Genomic DNA, 10000 nt, shown 5'->3' on the forward strand with positions numbered 1-10000 from the left:
AAATATAAAGCCAACAGCAATTCTTTTGCATCCACACATCACTATTGGCATACATTTTTAAACATCCCGGACATGATTTTCACTAAGGTGTAATGATTTTCCGTTAATAGGAAAATAAGCTTCTCTAGGCAAGGATTTAATCTTTCATTTATGCTATCCACCTACTTTGAGAAGTTACACACCAGCAAATAGTAGAGAAAACTTGGAAGGGGGTAAATATTAGTGCCGATTATATGCTTAGATAAGTTAGCAGTGATTAGGGAATTATACAATAAAGTCTATATCCAGTACATTATGTTTTTAATGATCACTCTAACAAGCACTTAAGTGACTGTGATACACTAAGGAATGACCAATACCACTGCATAAGGGAAAGTTGAACATTACTAATCTCTTGCAATTTTTGGACATGCCATAAGAAAGAAAACTAAAGAAAAAAAGATTGTTTTAAAAAATCTTTATTAACGTTTACTAGTAGCAGCTAAGGAAACTAACTAGTCACACACACACACAAAACAAGAAAAATTCCCAAAACCTGTCAAGGATTAGACTCTGAGAACAAGCCAAAATACATGTCCATTTTCTCACAGCAAAAGTTAACAGTGGGGTGACATAAGTTGACACATAATAAATCAGGTTGTTTAAAATGTTTTGTAAGGACCTAATAAAAGTAAATGATGAGGTTATAGAGGATTCAAATATGTCAAACTCAGGTTATGATCCTGTAGATGAATCTGAGTAAACTGGCACCTATTGAAAAGCTGTAGCTCCACACAGCTGCAAGTTTCACATCAAGCACGTGATGGCCTTGCATATGTCTTTTCAGGGCTGGGCCCTCATTTAGTTTACTGAAAGAAAGGCAAAGAAATTTCAGAGCATAAGGTTAAGGCTAAATGAATACATCCTTCAATAGCAGATTGAGAAAAAGAATTTTGTAAGTGAAACGTGTGCCTCTTCATTCTGTCTACTGAATTGTTTCACCAATCTGAAAAGAAACATAAAATTAACTGTAAATCAAGCAATTCTTGATACTGAATGCAAGTAAACAGTTCTGCAATGTGGGAGCAGCTAAGGAAAGCACTGAGAAAAAAGAGAATCATCCCTGAAGTAGGGAGAAAGAAGAAAGTTCTTCAGAAAAGTAGATGGAATTCTGATTTAGGAACTTGGGACAGGCAAGAAAGTTTACAGTCTTGAAGATAAGCTTAGGAGTAATTGTATTACTAAAGACTGAAAATATTCATTCAAAATTATTTTTAAAAAGCTGTTTCTATTACTTGAACTTTCAGTTGTTCCCAGCTTTCCTAAAGAAAACAACAACAGGGAATAGACACAGTTGCACCTCCTAAAGAAAAAAACACACTTTACACTGCAATTCCCAGTCTAAAGTTAATCTGAATGATAGGATTCCACTGTTGAAAAAGTGCAGGATTTGGGGTTTAGCATTTGGAGATTACGTCTTCAGAGACACTAGTGTAGAGTCAAAGATAGAAAATATTCCCAAATCATAACATCCAGTAATGCACAGTGGAAGAAACAGGTCAGTTATTTGCACATTTTAGTCTCTATTTGCACATAGTCTCTAAATGGGCTGAAACAAGTTTGCACATTCCTTAACGACTGACTCTAATTAGGATGAACAAGAAGAAATGGACTTGGAAATGTCACCAAACTCCTCATAACTGATACCTCCCCTGCTTAGAGTCACCTGGAACCATTATATTATTTCTGTCATCCTATCTCAAAAATGTCCACTGGAAGTACCAGGGGTTCAAAGACAGGAAAAAATCAGTGGTGGCCTGAAAAAACTTATAAAGCTTGGGCACATGAAACATTTATTTTGGAAGACACACAAAAAAAAGGGTCACCACAAAAGAAGATGCCTGCTTGCCATTTCTGTTGCGTGTCAGAACACCCATGGACATTCAAGTAACTCTGAAGAAAGCACTTAGACTTAAAACCTTTTTTCTGTGCAAAGATACATGTTTATGAAACTCATAGCTACAAAACATCAGGACCAAAGACATCACAGGATTTAAAAAATGCTGGATATTTAGAATTGTGAGTATTCAAAACAAAAAGAAAACCAAGCAAACTGGAAAAGTAGCAATTCTCAAAAAAGAATCAGCATTTTGAAGTTATACAGAACAAAATCCAGTACTTGCTTTAAGAACTTCTTTGGGAGACAAAAGATATCTGGGTAAAGGTTATCTGTAAGTGCCTACTGCAGAGAATTGTTGTCCCCCCACCTCCCACCACATAAAAATACCGCTTGCCAAAACGCCCAGTACTACCTACTGTCAAGCACAGGAGCCTATGGAACAATGTATAGCTGTTTTTGTCACTTTCTGAAGGTTGACACGTCTTACGGCACCTTTATTGCTTTCCCATCTTGCAGTACAATGGACAGAAGCAACATTTCATCTAGACTGTAACTGTGGGGGACAGAGTTGGGAGAAACATAGTGAAGTTTTGTGAAACCTATCACGACTAGGGCTGCATTCATAGTTGCAGCAACACTTATCTAAATTAAACAATTTTATGATTAAGAAAAGATCACTAATTGATCTGGTATGGCAATTATCACATTAATACATAATGTGATTCAGCCAAAAAAAATTAATTAGACAAGTAATGCTGTAACTGCGTGATGGTAAAAACTACTATTTTACCAAAGATCTATTCTGGCACCTATTTGAGGACCAGGTGCCAAATTAAAAGCATATCTCATCCAATTTTTTTAAAAGTTTCACGGAATTTGAGCTAAAAAAGCTAGGCACAGGCATTACATAGGGAACAGTGATCTGAAAAGAACAGAGTCATTTACATTCTGCAATGTTCTCCTGACCCATCTTCACGGGAAGACTGCAGAAGAAGAAAGGCATTTTAGCCAAGCAGTGTAAGGTTGTACTCGTCTACTCCAACAGAACTCACGCTGTAAGAGTGAAATTTATACGTACTGGGGTGTGAAGAAAGCAAGAAATAGAGATTCTTCTGAATAGCCTATTTTAGACTGTGCAGTGAACAGAGGGCCCCTACTCCCATCTGCTCCCCACAAAAGGCACATTTCTTTCACTTTGTCCTCTCTAACATATACAGAACATATATATATATATGCAAACTAAAACAAAACAAAACAAAGCGAAACCCACGAAATCAAACACTTCACTGCATACGCTTCTCCTCCTTGGGAGAAAAGAAGAGAACAAACAACACATGACACATATGCAGTCATACAGCTGCTGGAAGGCATTCAGATACAGTAGGATAAAAGAAGGATAAGCTCTTATATAGAATGGAGAATAAAGTAAATCGTAGGGAAAAAAGGACCACCCCAAACAGGGTTGTTGAGCCACAAAGAATTTTTTGGGAAAGGTATCACCGCAAATTTAGTGTACATGAATAATAAATCAAAGTCAACTAATAATTTCTTAAAAAGAGTAAGCAATCAGTAAAATAACATGCACATCATGTGGACTGGAAATATATTCCCTATTTCACTGGGGAAAACTATTGAGGAATAGTTTTAATTTTTAATTAAGAAGAAGTACTATAACCCATTTATTAAGGATGTTTTGAATGGCTCCATCGTGAATTAAGGTCAAAATACAATTTCTAAATTCTCAAGCTATGACGTAGGATTAACTTTATTGATCTTCTGCATGATTTGTGTGAGCCCTCAATCATTATTTTGACAGTTTTATCATACAGTAATAGACTTCCTTTTAGATAATTACAGTTACTACGTTCAATTTCAATCTTCTGTAGGACTTTTCCTTAGATAATCACCCCTGGATCATGTTTCTTTCTTTAGTCATACATATGCAATAAACTTTGGATAACAGCACTAATTCTTTTAACACCATAATTTTAAAGCTTACCAAAACAAGTTCAAGGGTTAATTATACAAGAAAACTTTCATCTTTAAAATCTGTTGCAAAATTCATTTTATAAGTAACGAGTGTCTACTTTAGGGAAATATAAAGCAGAATAGGTAACATTAATAGACCACAAAAGTTACTCAAAGTTGTCAAGTTGTACATGTCTCTTGTTTCAATTTATACCTGTTTCTCATCCTACCACGTCACTGCTGTCAACAGCCTGCATCTGTCTTCCTAATAACCTCCCCCTGGGTACCAGCAGGCTGCTCTTCAGTCCCCCTGAAACCATCTCTTCTCCCAGCTGAACAAGCCCCAGTTCCCTCAGCCTCTTCTCACAGGGCAAACGCTCCAGCCCCTTTACCATCCTGGTGGCCCTCCAGTGAACTCACCTCAATCAACGTCTCCCTTGTACAGCTGCGGTTTAACCCAGAAGAAGCCCAGAATTCCGCTGCTGAGCTGAATCAGAGTCTCAAAGGCATCAAAGAGCACAGTGCTAACCGCGCTGCAACCATGAAGCAATGCGACCGAGTAGGGCCAGAATGTCATGTCTTCACCTCCTGCCTGAGGGTTCTACATAATTTTTTTGCATGGTCTGGCCTACCTAATGTTTAACTATTCATTTAAAAATCAGAAGAGACCTCAGCTGGCAGCATTATATTTTGTTGACCTGCTTATTTTCTTGTGATTTTCAAAGAGTGGGTTCCCCTCTCCTTAGTCAAAGAAGTGACTGAACTCCGGAAAGTTTATTGCTTGCAGGCTCTATCATCTTTTGGAGAAAGGAGACCCAAAAAAGAAAGGAGGAGTTTGTTTTATTTTAACTAAAAGGTTGGAACACCTAACCTAGGGAGAGGCTTCAGGGTCACGGATCCTACATGGGAAAAAAAATCCCAATAGCAGCCCTCAGCAAATTGTTTTTCATTAATTTTCAATGCTTTTTCAACTGCTTTTTAGTGTGTTCTTTGGTGTTTTTCACTGGCTGCTTAAGACAGTTCTGAGGATGTCAAACATATGGATCTCCCTTTCAGATGATTCTTCCTGCATTTTGTTGTACAGTCAGCTTTTTAATTGAGATGTCTCAGTAACACCCTTCAGGCACTGCATTCAGCACCCTTTTTAGCTTTTAAGCTTTTTGCTCAAGCAGAGTCATTCTGAAGTAGAGCAAAGTTAAGTCATGCAATGCTTTTTTAGCTCATCCAATGCAAAGGACATGGATGCTGTAGTTATTCAAGACAAAACTGGTGGTAAGATGTTCCAGGGATTTAATGCTCGTGTTTCAGCATAGTGCTGCATATATGCTAGGGGAAGGTTTGAAGTGAAGTTTAAATTGGGTTATCTCCAGTGAAAGGCATTTTTAGAGAAGACAGCAAGACCCATTCCTGCTGCTGCTGGTAAGTTATGCTGGAGTAGCAATATTTACACAGATGCTACTCAATCTGCTATGGAAGGAATGCATCTCACACTAAAGGATGTTTACCTCCTGTGAGTTTGAAGATACCCATTTCTATAAACAGAAACAACTTACTGTAGTTCAGGGCCATGATCTAAAATCTGAGATTACATTGGTCAAGTAGCTCACCGACGTGCAATGCTTAACACCAAGCATGTTCTTTGTGTACTTAGGACATAGGCTTTCTCTAATATATTCTAGAAAGAGAAGTTGGAATAGTCCAAAGAAAAGTAACTTTTAGGATTTGAAGGCAAACAGCTTTTCTCAGCAATATTGTCTCAAGAAAAAATTCTCTCCAGCACCGATTTATCAGTGCACTACTGAGGCTGCATTCATCAGACATTTATAGAGAAATGGGAAGACTGAGCCTTGCTCAGTGTTATAGAAAAGCTACTGAATTTTCTCTGAAAAAGCGGACAACAGACTTATAGAGGTTAAAAAGAAAAATTGCCCTTTGTTTTGTGTTCATCCATTTTTCCCCTTCTAGCTTAAAGAGGAAGCAGGGAATGAGTACATGTGGATTCAGAAGTGTCTAGCTCTCATAAATCCATGCCTGTCAAGTGTAAGATTGAATCCTTGTCTTCGCTTTGACACAAGCTCTCTATAGGACTGTGGCCAAGTTAATTAACCTGTTCATGGTTCAACTGTTTCATTTGTAAACTGGGAGTAGTATTTGGACCAGAACTCAGGTATGGCTAGTGAATAAGTTAGTATTTCAAGATCATCAAGAAGAAGGTGATGCGTAGTGGTTACAAACTCAGTCACGTCAGCATCGTTGACTTGTTGTGCACGCTGTCCAGAGTAAGTGGAAATAAAAACAAATATTTTCCCACATATAAAAAGAAAAGAAAGACCAAGGGTGTTAGCTTCACTAAATTAACGTCAGTATTCATGTTGAAAGTATATAGTAAAATTGGTCACACGAAAACTATCCTTTTGCATTGTAGCCTCAGCCTCCTGCTTCTGTTCCACTGTGCTTTTCTCACCCAAGAGTTAATGGGATGGAAATAAGCTGCTCGCATGCATCCAACATTGGGACTCTAGAACCACTCCCCACTTTCTTCAGCAAAAGTTTTAATTCAGTTGCCAATTTTCACTTGTAGAAGTTTGCTTTGAATACCTGCATGAGACCTGTTCTGTAACAGCATCCCTACATGACATGGCAAATTAAAAAAGCAGCTTGTTAACAGTCGATCTAATGGTGAAAGAAAAATAGTTCCCATTCCTAAAAAGAGAACAAGTGAAATACTGACAAGCAGATCAAAAAACTGGAGTGTACTCTAATTTCAGAGGCAGAATCCATTCTGGACATGCAAGCAGAGGAATCTTTTTTGTTTCTGTTTTGAGGTTGTAGAATTTGTTTTCACTAGTGCAACTAATCTGCTTTGAAAGCTGTCCCTATCCTACTGGCTTTCCATTCTCACCAAGGCAACTAAACGAACATAGATGTTTCCCATAGTCAAGAGGAAGATACGCAGTAATGAGATATCTAAAAAACTGTGGGTTTTTTTTTTCCAGAGAGGGAACTTCTACTTCTCGGAGCACAGCTTAAACATCTGGTATACTTCCTGCCCCTGCCTTTGTAAAAATATTCTGCATTATCAGTATGAATTCAAAGATAGGAAGATGGAGAAATGGAAAAATTAAGAGTAACTTCAAATGCTTGTTTAGAAACACTATCATTGGTCAGTATTAAAAACGACACTTTTCAAGACTCTCTCTGTGTTTAATAATATGTGTGCAAGTGCAAAGAAACTGTAATTTATGCAACTTTATCTTTTTGAACAGTGAAATTAACTGTCAGTCAAAGAATGCAAACTTAATGGACCACAGTCAGAAGTCACCCAGCAAAATTCTCTTGACTTAAGTAAAAACCTCGTTTCCTGATCCTAATTGGCTTGAACAAAATTTCATCCATGTGGAAAAATGCATGCAAAAACGTACAACAGAACATTGCCAAGACCTACTGTGCACCTGTAATTTTTTACTAGAAGGCAACCTACCGCAATTTAAGTTTTCGCATATTCAGTAGACATAAAGTGAAGTGTTATCTTCAAGATTGTTTTTACAATCAGCAATATATTGCATTCAGCATTTTCACAGCCTAAAAGACTAGTGATTGGCCCTGTTGCATGTCTAGATTTGTTAGGCACATAGCAAATTCTCTTAAATGTCCTGTATTTTAACATAACTCCAGGCTACCAGCCTGAAACCAAATCCTTACTTCTATGGATTCTGCATTAGTGCACTCTGATAATTAGTCAATGGTAATACACTTCTGAAAGATGAAGCGTATTCCTACAGTATATATATATCAGGTAGCAAACACTTTGTAATAAGGAAAAATGTGAAATAAGACTTATTCAAATATATATTTTAATTCCTGGAGATTTAAGCAATTTGAGATTCTTGTGTAAGAGCTTCTTCAGATTTGAATATAATCTCTAAAAGCTAAGTATGAAGCATTTTCTAGCAGAGGGGATACAACTTTGAAATGAATTTTATGTATGTTAAGGATTGTTGACATACAAGGAACTCACATTTAGGTAGTGTTCTCAGAGCAAATAGATTATTTATGTTATGTATGCTGTATAAATATACTAGACAATTTTGAAGCCAGTTTTGAATTACCTTTTATTATACATACTGTCTAAAATTTAATAACTGTAGCTGTACTGTGCAATTTGTAATGGTGCAGAATGCTTGTTTTAGAACTGTTTTCTAATTCTTGCCTTCCTTCTCTCTGCCTTCACTTGGCAAGTGGACTGTAGATGCATTTCAACAGAAGCAATGGATACTAGCACTGCTCTGCTCAACCACTCAACTTGAGCATATAAACTGCATCTCATTGCTTTTTTTTTTTTAAACATTTCACCAAAAGCTGAATGTAGAAAGCCTGATGATATTGGTTTCTCTTTTAAAGTTGCTTATTCAATAGCTAAGAGAAAGTAGAGGAAGGTGGGAGGATATTCTGACCTTAGATACATGTTACTGTCATGTTAATAATCAATAGCAGGTAATCATACAGAAGAATCTTGAGATTGTATTTTACATTATTATTGAAGTGTAAATAAAAAGAGGGCAGAAAAGGTAAGATTAAAAAAATGTGTAAGTCTTTGCACTTCTTCGTCTTTATGTAGTTGCAATTATGAATTTCTATTCCTGGTTAACATCTTTACCAATGACCTTTACCAATGGAGGATGCAAAAGAGTGTACTTTCCTCAAGTTTGCAGATGACACCAAATTGGGAGGCAGGGCTGCCGTTCAGAGGGGCTCAGACAGACAGGCTAGCAGGAATGGGCCAGCAGGAATCCCATGAAATTTAATAAGGGCAAATGCAGAGTCCTGTACCTGGGAAGGAGGAACCCCTGGCAACAATGCAGGCTGGGACAGACTGGCTGGGGAGCAGCTCTGCAGAAAAGGACCTGGGGTCCCTGGTGAGGCAGCGAGCTGAACGATAGCCAGCACCGTACTGTGGCAGAGAAGGTGGACAACAGCAACCTGGGCTTTACTAAAAGGAGCAGAGCCAGTAGATTGAGGGAAGTAATTATCCCCTTTACTTAGCATCTATTAGACCACATCTAGAATACTGTTTTGCACCGTGAAATTCAACACCTGGAATTCAATGTCTTAAAAGGATTCTAAGTCTCTAAGTACAGAAATTACCTGTTTTAATGACAACATCAATTTTATTTTTCTTTTTTGGATACAGAGATAACTGCAATGTACGATGTTACATTTATAGGGTTTCATTATGCTTGTATAAGGCACCCTCTCCCCTTGGTCCCACAGTTTTGTTTGGAGTTAATCTTCCATACATTGATAGAATAATCTGAGAGATTTAATAAGGTAATAGGCAGAAGAATTATTACAGTGCTCGGTTGAATAATAGGTTTTGAACTTGGTTAAGTCAAAGGATACACAGAGAGAGCACATTCTTCAAATTGTTCAGCATCCCAATAGAACTTGAAACTTGTCACAGACTGAAAACTGGCACACAAGGCTCCCCTGCTCAAACCCAAATAGTAAAAACGCTAAAAGGATACATTTTGTTCGCATCCAGAATATGTATACTTTTCTTTGACAACATGCAGTATGGTGATTACTATAGCATAATTGTCTTTGATGTACTTAAAAAAAACAGTAAGTGGTATAGAGATCAATTCTAAGCACTATTATTTCATGTAAGAAAACTGTAGAGAACTCAACAGTATTTTTGATTGCAACAGCATTATACTGCATAAATAGGGAATTCGGTGTGATATCACAGTAATCTTTACCCTAAGACCAAAGTTACTGGAAAAGAAAAAAAAGAGCTATCAAATCAAGAAGTCTGTTTTCCAGAATGGAAGAAGACTAGACCACGAAGTGTACAATTTCCCACTATACTTAAACTACTTGGGCAGAATTTAAGTCCATGTTCCATATTTATTTTAAAAGGAGTACTAAAGGTATTATACTGTTAGTTACTCTAACTTCTATAATGGCAAGCTCCTTTCCTAGGAGTATAGGCCAGTTGGTGGAAAAGTTTTCCATTGTTAGTACTGATGTCTTTATATAAAAAGATTTATTTTTTGCTTTCAACAGATTTTGTTGCCTACCTTGCAAAGAGAAATGTAAATGTTCCTGCTCAGTGGTAATTCTGCTCCCATATTCCTTAGCCCACAGATTTAC

At 37.2% G+C, this 10000-nt stretch overlaps 1 protein-coding gene across 4 annotated transcripts in view; it reads right to left on the reverse strand.

Moving 5' to 3' along the window:
• The window catches only part of CDIN1 (CDAN1 interacting nuclease 1), a 128367-nt gene that overhangs the window by 81788 nt on the left and 36579 nt on the right, over positions 1 to 10000 (reverse strand). The window lies entirely within an intron of this gene.

This window comes from Aptenodytes patagonicus, chromosome 7, assembly GCF_965638725.1.
Source record: "Aptenodytes patagonicus chromosome 7, bAptPat1.pri.cur, whole genome shotgun sequence".
Taxonomy (NCBI): domain Eukaryota; kingdom Metazoa; phylum Chordata; class Aves; order Sphenisciformes; family Spheniscidae; genus Aptenodytes; species Aptenodytes patagonicus.